This window comes from Leptonychotes weddellii, chromosome 11 (assembly GCF_054177405.1).
Source record: "Leptonychotes weddellii isolate Sample4059 chromosome 11, ASM5417740v2, whole genome shotgun sequence".
Classification (NCBI taxonomy): Eukaryota; Metazoa; Chordata; class Mammalia; order Carnivora; family Phocidae; genus Leptonychotes; species Leptonychotes weddellii.
In genome coordinates this window covers 54,780,137-54,794,507 of record NC_138379.1, presented here as the reverse complement: position 1 = coordinate 54,794,507, position 14,371 = coordinate 54,780,137, and positions in this window count along the sequence as shown.

Below are 14,371 nucleotides of genomic sequence, written 5' to 3'. Positions count from 1 at the left end.
GGGACAGAAGAGATTTAAAAGGGATAGAGATGTAAAATGGATCTAGGGAAGCAAATCATAAAGCAGCATTTATCAAATAGGTTCCGCAGAATGCTAATAAGGCCAGATGTTAGTGGGTGTTTCATCAAGGAAGTATACATGATGAAAATGTTTGAACATGGTTGAAATAAATTTAAACAGATTATCTTTACTACAGAATCTCTCAAACTTTGATACGCTATGTGCATTGTGAAGAATGCAACATTTTCCAAACTTATTTGATCCAGAACCCCTTTTCAATATTTGAAGAACTAGTGCTTTGCCAAACACTCACTGAGAAATACTGCCATGGAATTCTATATATTTTTTAAAGACAGGGGCCAAGAAAATTTAGCTAAGTTTTCTAGCAGCCATCTGCAAAGAAGAAGACAAAATCAGTTAAACAGTTCACACTGTGCATAAAATAAATCGGATCAATCAACCTGGAGGACCCAGGCAGGAATTTCCTGATGGAGCCTCAGAGAGGGGGAAAATGTGGTGAGATCTTCATCTTCTTTACACATATTGCTAAATTTCATTGTATTCATCCTTACACAATCCTTTAGTGTAGAGGAAAGGCTTTATTTTTTTTTTTAAGATTTTATTTATTTATTTGACAGAGAGAGAGCATAAGCAGGGGAAGCAGCAGGCAGAGGGAAAGGGAGAAGCAGGCTCCCCGCTGAGCAGAGAGCCCTTACGTGGGGCTCGATCCCAGGACCCTGAGATCATGACCTGAGCTGAAGGCAGATGCTTAACTGACGGAGCCACCCAGGTGCCCCTAGAGGAAAGTCTTAACACCATACTACAACAATTATTCTATAATGAGCTAATGAAATACACTACTGGAATATATATTTTTTGCTGATCTGGCTTAATCTAGAAATAGATTCTACAGTGTTTGGAGGAACACTCTTAGCCAAAATTTTGCCAGATAAACGTTTCTTGGCCAGTTTCTAATGCCTTAGTAGACAGTTGAAGAGGGAGAAGGAATGATGTTTTATAAAAATGAAGTAGTTTGAGAAAAACAAGCCTCAGACATGCGAGTATACTGTGAACTTACTATGGGACCAACGGTAGCTCACCAGCCATGTGGAGGCAGAGCCCAGACAAGGAATCAAATGCTTCTTCCACTGCAGAGATGTTTGCATCTGTTATCAAACTTCCTCTGTAGCTTTGGGGGATGACTTTAATGAGTATTTTTCTTTCTTCTGTAGCTCCTGAAATCTAGAGATAAATAGACAAAGAAAGATTTACAGAAAACCATCAAGTCAATAACTTCAAGATAAAGTCTAAATGAAACTTTTTGCTCAGGTGCTATGTAAAGTGCTATGATACTGAGGGTGTACAATAAGTGCCCCTGAATATGTGCAATACAGTGAAGTAGCTAGATGACTTGATAAGTAAAAGGCTCCCTTCTCTCATCAGCAAGGGCTATCTATCAGATTCCTGTTTCAGAAATCTCCCTTGTGGGGCACCTGGATGGCTCAGTTCGTTAAGCGTCTGACTCTTGATTTTGGCTCAGGTCATGATCTCAAGGTTTTAAGATTGAACCCCGCGTCCAGCTCCATGCTCAGTGGGAAGTCTCCTTGAGATCCTCTCCCTCTGTCCTTCCCCACACACACATGCACACTCTCTCAAATAAATAAATTAATCTTAAAAAAAAAAAAAGAAATTTCCCTTGCAGTTGACAGAAGACGTTTTATATGTTACCATGATGTTAGTTCATTTGGTCAAACTTCCTACCTTCAGAATAGAAGGTACAATATAAATCAGCAAAATAAACCATGTGCTTTATCTTTAAGGAACTTACGGTCAGAGTTCCACCATCTCTTTTGTCTGATGCCACATAAACCCTCACCTGCAGGAATTTAGTGCTTAGGTATAAGCAAGTGGTTTTCAACTGGTATCAATTTTGCCCCCCTAGGGGACATTTGGCAATGTCTGGGGGTATTATCGGTTGTCACAACTTGGGGTTAGGCTGGTATCTAGTGAGTAGACCTCCTACAATGCAGAGGAAAGCCTCCCACAGCAAAGAGTTATCTGACTCAACATGGCAATAATGTTGATGTTGAGAAACTAGTCTAACCTTTAATCTTCTCTATTGTAATTTAAGGCCCTTCCCTCAAGTTTTACCCTACAAAGGAGATGAAAAACATCATTAATCCAATTTACCTTATCAGTCTTACATTGTAAATAATACAATAGCACAATGTTTAGTACAGACACACTCCTCTCTAAAATTTAATAACTTTTATTGTAGAGACTGATTCTTAAGTTACTCCTTGAATTTACCTTTCCTGGGCCAAATAACTGTAATTCTTTAGATTGTTTATTTATCATTTGTTCATTGAAACATTTATTGAATGGCAACTCTATGCAGTATAGTGTTAGATAGTAAGAATTCGAAGGCAAAGGCAGGTTGTTTTCAAGAAGCCCAATGTTAACAGGGGGAGGTGGTCACAATGTCAGATGATGGGGCTAAGAATTTGTGTTGCATTCAGGATGCTGTAGAAGCCTGAAAGCACATGTGATGAATTCACCCTGCAGGTTTGAGGGAGTCTTTTAAAGAGAAGTAACATTTGTATGGAGACTTGAGGGATGAGCGTTTGCAGGGTGGATGGAGCTTTGTGAGAAGGGCAACAAAAGCATTATTAAAAAAAAAAAATTCAGTACACATGTACCAAGCATTAGGCACCAACCATGTTACTGTGAAAAAAAAAAAAAAGACCTAGTTTCTATTGTTAATGGGGTTCATAAAATGAAAACCAAGGGAAACCTCCCCTGTAATGTTGGTGTCATACTTTATAGATCTCAGAACTCTGCTGCCTGTCTTTTCTCATTTGAGTCCCTCAACATCCCTGGGCCTCTGGGAGGCAAGGCAGATATTACCTCCATTTTATAAAGGAGGATCATGAAGCCAAGAGAAATGACGTGACTCTTCCACCCCCAACCATGGCCCCAGATCTAGTAAGCAACAGTTGTCTGATTTGTCTGATCCCAAATCTTGTGCTTTTCTACTCTTCCTTGGTTCCAAATGCAATTTTCTGTGCATAGAGGCAAGCATACTTCTTTCTACCCCCTCCTTGCCCTACTGTCTTCATCTCTGTCTTAACTTTTGTTTTCTGCTGGCCTCAATGCTGAAGGAGTTTTCCGGTCTTCCCAGTTCCACTGCCAAGGGAAGGGAGGAGTGAGAATTGTTGCCCTGCCACTGTCTATTTGAAAAATCATCTCTTCCTCTATTTCCCAAAAGTTTTTGAGGAATAAGGAAAACTGAGATGTGGAACAGAAAATCCCTTTTGTTTGTCTTGGTGTTTGATAATGTATGCAACCTCTCTGGGTGGTTTAAGCGGTTTAGGTACTTTCTATAAAAGGGAGCTTTTAATGACAAAACTAATGTGATTATCTGAGTGAGTGTGAGAGGCGTATTCAAGGCTTAAAGAAAATCTGTTAGAATAGCTGAATGTATCTGCTTAATCCCTTCTCTAATGTGGCTGAACAATGCTCTGGGAAGCCATTGGTCCGTTCTTTCTTCTAGTAAATGCCTGTCTCCAGAGGTAGGGACGGTTTGCCACTTTTGATACCCTTACGCTTCACCTTCTCAGCTGCACAAAAGCACAGGAAAAGTCTAGAGGAACCCAAAGGACTGGCAGAATGCAAGTGTTTTCTTCTGAATGCTGAGGGCAAAACGTACAACACATGCCTACTTTCTCCACAGCGTGCGGAAAAGCTGAGGCTGTGGTCATCAGCAGGAATGGTATCTCTGAGAAGGGCCCAGGTCTTAGCGCCTGCTTTCATTGAGTGCTGGGTGAGGGATCACTTGTGAAAGCTTAACATCTTACACCTGAGTTAAAGAGTGGCTTAGCTGCTCCTTTTTTTGAGGGCCGGCATGGGGAGATGGGTGGGAAAGGGAAGCTTAAGAGAAGAGCAAAGTGATACAGGTTTGGATTCTGCAAATTGCTCTGTTTACTTTGGGCCAAAATTAGATCCCTCTGAGTCTGTTTCTCTAATCTGTGAGCTCGGGATAATAACGCCTGCCCCTTAAAGTCACTGTGAGAACCATCCTGAAAATGTGAACATAAATATGAAAGTGCCACAGTCAATCTAGAATATTGTCAAATAACATTGTACACTTTTTATTTTATCTTACTTTATTTAAAGTATTATTTTTAATTGTTCTTTTAAGAATTCTCTTCTAAATGTATAATTCATTTTAACTCAACAAAACATTTGTTGGCTACTTACTATATGCTGGGCATTATGCCTAATTCTGAGAATACATATATGAATAGGTGTGTAACCCTTAAGGAAGTCACAGTCTTGTAGGGGAGGCAGGCATGTAAAATTCAGCTTGATAAATGTGCATCAGAATTGATTATTTCAATAATAATAGCTAACTCTTACACAGTGCTTTTTATTTGCCAGGAGCTTAGCCAAATGCTTAAGTTACTTCATTCAATCCTTATAGCCCTGTGAGGTAGGAACTGTCATGCCCATTTCACAGATGAGGAGGCTGAGGCTTGGTCAGGACCTCGAAGTCACTTTTCCACTGTGATAAGTGCTGAGCCAAATTAGAGTCCCAGATCTGTCTGACTTGAAAGTCTAAAGCCTTACTCATTATGCTGGGCTATGCCTCAAATCAAGAAAGACTACCCAGAGGAGTTAACCATAGCTGGGTTTCAAAACAGATCTAGAAATTTTCCAGTATACAGAGGAGAAAGGGCATTCCAAGCAGATGGGATAGCATAGGTAAAAGTACATTGGCTAGAAAAGCATTTATGCCGTTCGAACTAGAACTGGAAGCAGTTTGTGATTAGTCGTGGAGTGGGCAGGTTGGAGGAGTACATAGGAGCCAGATTATGATCTCTCACTCTGTACCTTTGTGAAAAAAGTAGGTAAATTATTTATTTTAATTAATTTCTTGATTTATATTATGTTTATCAAAAGAGTTTTGCAGCAGAGTGGCAACTCTTGCCATTTTATGGTGCAGAAGTACAAAATATACTTCAAATTTTGGAATGAGAAAACTTTCAGAATAGAGAGCACATAATGTAAGAAGAAATCAAGGCTGACTCCATACAAAGGTCTTTATCCCGGTTATAAAGCAGTTTAATCAGCTGATCCAGGAATATCTGTGTTTTTTAGATGGATTATGAAGTGAAAGTAAACATTTAATTAGAGTTACAAAAAAAATACAGGATTATCTTCAGGTGCATTTATAGAAATTGGTAAATTGATGGGATGCCTGGGTGGCTCAGCTGGTTAAGTGGCTGCCTTCGGCTCAGGTCATGATCCTAAGGTCCTGGGATCAAGTCCGCTTCGGGCTCCTTGCTCAGTGGGGAGCCTGCTTCTCCCTCTGCCTGTTGCCCGCTTTTCCCTCTGCCTGCCACTCCCCCTGCTTGTGCTCACTCTCCCTCTGATTTAAAAAAAAAAAAAAAAAGTAAATTGAAAAGAGGGAGAGATGTGTAGTAGATAATTCTGGGGGATGGGTATAATAAAGTCCTTGACTGAAGCTATAGTTTCCCCACTGGGAAACTTCATAACAGCCATCTTTGGAGAAGTGTGTTGGATATGTAAGTGAGTATCTTGGCTGAAGTGCACTGGGAATCAGGTTTGTCTGGAGGAAAGAATTAGGGGATACCTTCCTATGTCTATTTATTAATTTCCTTTGGCTACTTTAAACGGGGGCCCTGCAGAGATGTGGTTTGGTTCTTGTTCTTACTGAGCTCATAATCTGAAAGACAGGACAAGCAAGAAAACAGGTTATTGCAACCAACTGGAGTTAGTCCTATAATAAGGCAAAACCTTTCGTATGGCTATGGCAGTCCCAAATGGGCACGAGTTACCGGACAGTGTTACGGATGGGTGAGGAAAAGCTTTCTGGGTTGAGGGAGTGACACTTAAAGTAAGACCTGAAAGATGAGTAAGAGTGTGGTGAAGGTGAGGGCGAAGAGTGCTCTAGATAAAGGGAACAAGTGCTCAGAGGGGAGAGACTACTGCATTGGGGAACATTAGCTTGAATGTGCTGTTCCCATTTGGTATAGCTGACGTGTAGTGTGTGAGGTGGGAGTGACATGAGATGCTCTTTCTCTGACTCTCCTTTCCCCAATAAGCAAGATTACATAGACAGGTAGTTTACTGGAATGTGTCACAACTCTGACAAAAAAGATTGGAAAACATTTGGGGTGCCACAGAGAGCAGGTGCTGACGTGCTGCAGGCATACTAAAAGATTGCACAAAACAAAACCTCCAATGTTCCCCCTTCCTATGTCACCACACTGACCTGAGAACTAGTCTCCTCAAAGAGGCTACTTCTTACCTCTGAGATGGAAAACAAAAGGCATGAAATCAATGCTCTGAATGTAAACTAGACAAATAAATGCCAGGGCAGCAGGAGGGGAGAGCAATAAAGTGAGCAAGCCTGAGTGATGGCGGTAACCTGCTGAATTCCCAGGTCACAGAGTAATTTACTGACTGGTCCTAGGCCACTAGATAATTACCCAGACAGGCCCAATTCTGGTGCAAAGACTCCTGCTGCTCAGGTTATTAATACCAGCAGCAACCAGCGGGTGTTGGTGGGAGCAGAGAGGAGCCAACTGAGCCCCCAGGCTGCTGAGTGAACGCAGAGTCACCTGCCAGGGCCCTCTGAGCTGGACCTCCCCAGAAATGCTGGCTAGCTCCAGCATTTAGCTCTTAGCCCAGCTGCTGCATGGTCCCCAGGGAGAGGCTCTCCAAGGATGGATGAGGGCTTGGGCAAAGGAAGAAGACAACCAAGTCCTGAAGTTTGACCAGCTTGTGCCAAAGAAAAATCTGCTCTGTTTCCCCTTGGAGCTGACCGAAAAGTGATTTTGAGGCCTCCCCTGAATAACTTAAATTAATATCCATGGAGTAATGTCAAATACTCCTCTTTGACATGGCGTGGGAATTAGACTTCACTGTGCTCAAATGGGGCCAGGAAAAATGATGGTGTCTGTCCTAGGATTAAATCATTTGGGAGCTTGACCTCAGGTAATCCTGAAGGGATTTCTGGGGGCAGGTGGTGTGGGAGTGGGTCTCTCTTATCTCATATTCCTCTTTAAATTATGGTAATATATGTAGTGGTCAGCACTTTGTAGATGTTTTCAACCAACGTGAGTACACTTCCTTCTTCCTCCTATAACATTATCTGGTGAATGGCCACCTGAATGGTCTTTCATCTTCTTTTCCCTTTAGGACAGTGGTTCTCATCAAGGGGCAGTTTTGCTTCCCAGAGAACATTGCCAATTTCTGGAGAGACATTTTTGGCTTTCATAACTGAATTCTACTGGTACTTAGTAGCTAGAGGCTAGGGATATTGTTAAACATCCTACAATGCACCGGATGCTCTCCCACAACAAAGAATTAACCAGTTCAAATATCAGTAAGTGCCAAGTTTGAGAAAACCTGCTTTAGGAGATTTTACACACTATAGCCATGGTAATTCTTTTAAACACAAATCTTAAATCACTTTCTGGCTTCAAAAGTCCCAAATGGTTTAGCCATCATAAATTCATTCCTAATTATTCACTCAATATGTATAGAATTCTGTTCTGTGGTAGACACTGTGAGATTACAGAGATACATCTGCATAGACCCTGCCCTTGAATTCATGATTACAAAACACTGACTTTGTGTCATCTCCAGGATTTAGTCCAATCAACTGAGGATAGAGACAAGATGTAGGCAAATAGAAAATGAGAACTTGGTTTTGGGACACGAGGAGTGATTCTGCTTGTGAGACATCTCGGCAAATTGGACAAAAAGGACAAGAAATACCACTCTAGATGGAGCAGAATGTTCTACAACCAGAGGGCTGAGGGTAGGGTATTATTTCTTGTTTCAGTAAATAGAACTTCCACCTTCTCAGGTCCCGAGCCTGAAACCCAGGCTTTCTTCTTGACCCTTCCCTCTTCCTCGGCTACTAAATCTTTCTCATGTATTTCATGAAGGAATTATGCCTCACTGCTTAAAGTATCCATTGTGTGTAATGAATTAACTTTTCTCCATTGCATCTAGAAATGGTCCTAGCTATGCACCATCTTTAGGAATTAAAAAAAAAAGTAGTTCAAAATATTTTCTGTAAGATTTAATTTCATCAGGGGATTCTCATTGAGAAAGGTTGCCAAGTATCATGTCTCTATGGCTTGTGTTTTAATTGAAGATAAGATATCATGATCTTTAAATATTTTTCTCTTGGAGAAATGTCTATCCGGGCTTTTTTTGTTTTGTTTTTGGTCCGTTGTTAATCAGGTTATTTGTTTTTTTGCTATTGATTTGTAAGAGTTTCTTATATATTTTAGATATTAACCCCTTATCAGATATATGGCTTGCAACTATTTTCTCCTATTCTATAGGTTGCCTTTTCATTTTGTTGATTGTTTCTTTTGCTGTGCAAAAGATGTAGTTTCTTTGATGTAGTCCCATCTGTTGATTTTTGCTTTTATTGCTTGCACTTTTGGTGTCAGATCCAAAAAATCATTGCCCATTGCCAAGGCCAATCTCAAGAAACTTTTTCCCTGTATTTTCTTCTAGGAGTGTTATAGTTTCAGGTCTAGTGGTGATGAACTCCTTTAGCTTTTCTGGAAAACTCTATGCATATCTCCTTCAATTCTGAAGGACTACCTAGTTGTAGGTGTGCCAAGACCTGGCAGTGTCCCAAAGGGGAAGATCAAATTCAGTGTCCAGATGAAGGCTGATTAGAAGCTGGAGCAGCTACTGGGCAAGTATGTATTTAACCCCATTCCAAGTTTTTACTTGCTTCCTCTGTGGTTGGCCCAAGTGTGTAGCCACAGGGGTGTACTCCTGCACTCATTAAGAACTGTGTCTTTGCTACAGTCCTGTGAGAGTTGTGAATGCAAGCCCTGTTGGCTATTAAAGGCAGATGATATGGGAACCCAATTCTTGGGTGGTGGCTGCAAAAACTGGGCACAGACATGTGTATATACCCTTCCAGTTTAATACTGGTGACTTGGAGCAGGCTAGAGGGAGAAAGTGGGGAAGGTGTCCACTGTGGTAAATTAGAAGCCTGACCCTTAGGCAGCAGCTTTCAAAAGTATACAGATAGACTCCTTTTGGGGAAAGACTGGAAAATGGACCTTTTTTTCCCTGTTCCTTCTGCATGGATCCCTGGGGGTATAGCTGTGGTGAGTAATTGTGCACCCATTAAGAACTGCTTCTTTATTTACTGTAGTACTGTGGGACTTGTGAATGCCATCCCTGTAGGCTTTTAGAGCTAGGTGTTTTGGGGACCCATCACTCAGGAGTCTTAAAAATTAGAGCACTAAAAATGGGATCCAAACTCTGTGCACTTTAGAGAGAAGCCAGGACTTGGGATTTCCCTCCCAAATGCATGGCACTGCCCTGGGGGTAGAGTCTACAATAAGAATGTATCTCAGCCTTTCCTACCCATTTCAATTTGGGCATTTTTTCATCTGCCTTATGTGTAAGAGTTGCTCAGCTAGTTTCTGGATTTCTTTCAGAGGAAATTGCTCTGACTAGCTGTATATTCAGTGTGTCCATGGGAGAAGGGGAGCTCAAAAGCCCCTCTGTTGCCATCTTGGTCAACCTCCTGAATGTCTTGAAGGTTTAAAAAAAATGGATGTGATGTGAGGGGAAACATGTATGTGTGTATTTTGACTGGAAGGTGAAGTGGTGTGTGTGTGTGTGTGTGTGTGTGTGTTAGGGGAAGGGGAAGAGGAAGATGCTAGGTGTGTATAAAAGACTTCCTTAGAGGTTGTTGTGATGATAATAACGGTTTTACCATACTTTGGAAACTGTTAAGTGCTGTTGAAATGTAGTTGCTGTTAGTGTTAGTGCTTGGAGCAATATAATCCAGGCTCTTGGAGGTGGCACCACATTGAGCCAAGCACCAGGATTTTCTCCTCTAACCCCTTCAAGCTTTGTTTCCTCTGTACTACCTTCACAGGGCTTTTCTTGGCTTAGAAGCAGATGGGGTGTATAGAAATTATACCACCTGTCCAAGTCAAAACAGATTAGAGAGGAAAGCAGAACTTTCCTAAGCACTGTGACAGAGGTACTGTTCATGGTCTCATTCTCCTTCCCCTTGCAGCAGGGAGTGAGGACCCCAAAGAGGCTTCTTGGTAGTTTGTATTTGGCCCAAACTGAGATGAGACATCATGTTGGTTCTAGCCACACAGATACTGCCAAAGGATATTGCCTACTTAAAATGCATAGTAGCCAGGCAGTGAGCTGCAAGATAAAATGCTGCTTCTCCAGATACAGGTATAGACGTTTTATTGTCTCTGGAGGGATCTCAAAAGTGAGCACTAGCCTGGGTGTCAGGACACCTGAACTCAAGGCCAAGCTTTGCCTTTCCCCAAGTATGTGACCCTGGGGAAGCTCCTTCATCATTTTGGGCCTCAGTTTCCTTAAGTGTGAAATTAGGGAATAAGATTTAGATTTTAAGGGCAAATACAAATTAAAAATAAGAGACTTAATTCTCCCTGTTGAGAGTAAAAGACTTTCCTTCTCTTTTTTCTTAGAACATTTTCTTTAGACAACTTATAAATTCTTTCTCAGCTTTCTCAGGCCCTTTCAGATGTATATAAATCTTTTTAAAAGCATCCTGCCAGTTTTACAACCCAGGAAAGTCTTTCTCAAGGGCTTCTCCTTTTTTTTTTTATTGTGGTAAAATATATATAATGTAAAATTGATCATGTAGACCATTTTAAAGTGAATGGTTCAGTGGCCTTAAGTATGATTCACATTGTTGTGCGGTGACACCACCATTGATCTTGTGAACCATCCCTTTGAGACATAATCATCAAGGGAGATAAGATAGCACCCCTACATCCCAGTTCTATGGGAAAGGTAGGAACCTAACTTCAGTGGGTGCCCAGCTCCAAGTTGTAAAACTACCTCCTTTCATAAAGATAGGAAAATTATATTTTAATTTTTTTAAATAAAGCCAATTAGCCAACATAGATGAATCTAGGATGAATCTAGGATGAATTATGTGTGTGATAGATGGTGCTGTCAAGTCCTCTCACCTGAGGACTAGTTATTGTTTATCTTGAGAACATGTATGAAATGGATTGCATCTGCTTGGCTCTTGGTTTGCTAGGGCTGCCATAACAAAATACTATAGACCAGGTGGCTTGAAGAACAGAAATTATTGTTCTCACATTTCTGGAGGCTGAAGGTGTCAGCAGGTTTGGTTGATTCTGAGGCATCTCCTTGGCTTGCACATGGCTGCCTTCTCACTGTGTCCTTGCATGACTTTTCCACTGAGTGCACATCCCTGATGGCTTTTTTTGTTGCAAATTTTCTTTTCTTAGAAGGCTACCAGTCAGCTTGGATTAGGGTGTTCCCTTTAACTACTTCTTTATTTTTTATTTTATTTATTATTATTATTTTTTTTAAGTAGGCTCCATGCCCAACATGGGGCTTGAATTCATGACCCTGAGATTGACAGTCACATACCCTACTGACTAAGCCACAGGTGCCCCTTACCTTCCTCTTTAAAGGCCCTATCTCCAAATGCAGTCATATTCTCAGGTGCTGGGGTTATGACTTCAACATATGAATTATTAAGGGAAAAAATTCAGCTCATAAAAAACTATATAAAAGGGTAAGTTTTCTTTCTGTCTTTGTAATCTCTTTGTGGATTGATTTCCCCTGATATGCATCATACTCTGGTTTAATGCTTATTCGATAATAAAATTGTTTTCTTTCTCTTCAACCTTTGTGGAGAAGTTTTCTGGGTTGGGAAGAGAGTTTGTTTTTAATTTTATTTCCCCAACAGTATAAAAAATACTGAGGTGGGAACCAGGGTCAAAGTTTGAGGTCTGGCTCCTATGGAAAGCTGTATGAGTCACTTCCTGTTTGGGGCCTTGGTTTCCCAATCCTGATGGGCAAGTGGAGGGTTGTTTTTGGTTGGGATTCAAGTGATTTCTTCAAATTCTATGTCTTATGGAAATAAAAGCTCTCAATTCTTTTTCTTATGAAACACATTGGTCATAGTGGTTTGGGGAGAGTGGGGGAGGGGGAGAAACCCAGAGCAAGAACAGCCTACAGGAGCACAGTCTCTGAAAGACAGCAGTTCCAGTTGCCTCCAGACCCCTATTGAAATATCTGGGTGAATGAAGCTCTTCTTTTTTTTTTTTTTAAAGATTTTATTTATTTATTTGAGAGAGAGAGTGAGAGAGAGAAAGAGCACAAGAGGGGGGAGCGGGAGAGGGAGAAGCAGACTCCCCGCCGAGCAGGGAGCCCGATGTGGGACTCGATCCCGGGACTCCAGGATCATGACCTGAGCCGAAGGCAGTCGCTTAACCATCTGAGCCACCCAGGCGCCCTGAAGCTCTTCTTATTAGCATTCTTCAAGGGGCTCTAAGACTCACACAGATTACCCTGGGCCTAAGGACTCACTTGCTGTAAGATGGCCACAAGTTGATCTCTGAACCAGTTTCCTACTTTCTATCCCTTTTTGACAGAGCACAGAGGGGCGGCACCTTTTTTGTTGTTGTTGTTCTGAGTTGCCTTATTCTTCCTCTTTTGGTCTTCCTACTGGGTCAAGTATTCATTTGTGCCCTCTTTCATCCAATGCCATACAGTACATGGAGGACATTAGATGAAGAAGAGGGGTACAATGCTAAGAAGCTGTATTGTATAACAGTTAGCTAACCTTGGGTTCTGGAGCCAGAATGCTTGTGTTCAAATACAACTCTGCCACTTCATGGTTGTGTGACATTGGGAAAACTATTAAGCCTCTCTGAGCTTCCGTTCCTCATTTAAGAAAATCGGGATGCTAGATAGAATTTACCTTATGGTGTTATTATGAGGACCAAAAGAGTTAATTTATGTAACATGCTTAGAACAGTGCCTGACACATAATAAGTGTATAAAATACATCTATAACTCACTGAGGCAAACCTCAACAATCAGGATATACAATTTATGAATAAGGAACAATCCACTTCTTGGGCTTTATTCTACACACTGTAAAGTACCAGAATATTTATATAAATATATACCAGAATATTTAATAAAGACTTTTTTTGGTAATGCTAAAATGGTGAAAAAGAAAGAACAGCTCTATCTATAATGATATGGAACAATATCTAAGGTAAATTGCTAAGTGGAAAAATACAGGTACAGAACTGTGGGTATAGTATAATAACATTTGTGTAAATAAAAGAAAGTATGCAAACATGCTTTTATTAGTGGAGAATATATTTTACCAGGTAATATATTCTTTTTAAAGATACACAGGAAATTGGTAGTTACCTCTGGAAGGGATTAATGGGAATGGCTGGGGGACAGGTAGATTTCCTTTCCATTGTAACCTTTCATACTTTTAGAATTTCTTTACCATGTGCATGTATTTTCTAGCCAAAAAAAAAAAAAATGTACAAGTGGTCAAAAAACTATCTGTAAAAAGTAATTTTTGTAGATTAACTTTACATAGACCTGATTTTTCACTGGAAAACCATTTGACTTTCTAGTTTCAGGTGTTTTTGCAAAATTCAGCAAACTAAATCCCTGGATTTTAACTCAAATATAATCAGTTAAGTCACTTAAGTCAATTCATTAACAGACCTATAGTTTTTTCAGTTAGAGGCTACTCATTGTTCCAGCGTTGTCATCTCTTTAAACCAACAGCAGGTGTGCTCACCCGGTTGACAGGGTTGCCAGAGGAATATCTGATAAGGGTTTCAACAGTAATTCATACAGGTGATGGAGTTACAGAAGTGGGGTCTGTTACAATTTAAGGATGTTGGGCAAAATTTAGCCAAGTGTCCTCCCTCCAGCTCATCAATTCCAGAAGCATAAAAGCATCTAAATTACCCCATTGTTGTGGTTTGTGGATCTACTCAATCTGCTCTTTCCTCTTTACCCTGAATGAGCAACTCTGTCTTCTTTCTTGTGAGATTAATTTGGAGCATCACCATCTTCCTGCCACCAAGCCCACCCTCAGCCATCTTTGAATTCTTCCACTGCCCTCAACCCATGTCCAATCCATTGATAAGTTCAGTGGCTTCTGTCATGGAATCTCTTCATCTGTTATGGAATCTCCACTCATACAGTCCGTAATAGCTGCTTGATGTCCTTTCACTGGTCCTCCCCCTCAGATGGTCCTCCCAGCTTCCTTGACTTGGTGAATTGTTACTTGATTCTCAACACTCAGATCGAATTTGGCTCTTCATTAAATCTGTGCTGAAACTTTCCCGTGAGGGTTACTATTCTGTGTACACTCTACTTCATACTTATTTTGTGCACACCTTTTGTAGCCTTTGTAATATCACAAAATGCAATGGACTGAATGTTTTTATCCCCCACCCCCAAATTCATGAAATCCTAACCCCCAATGTGATGCTAT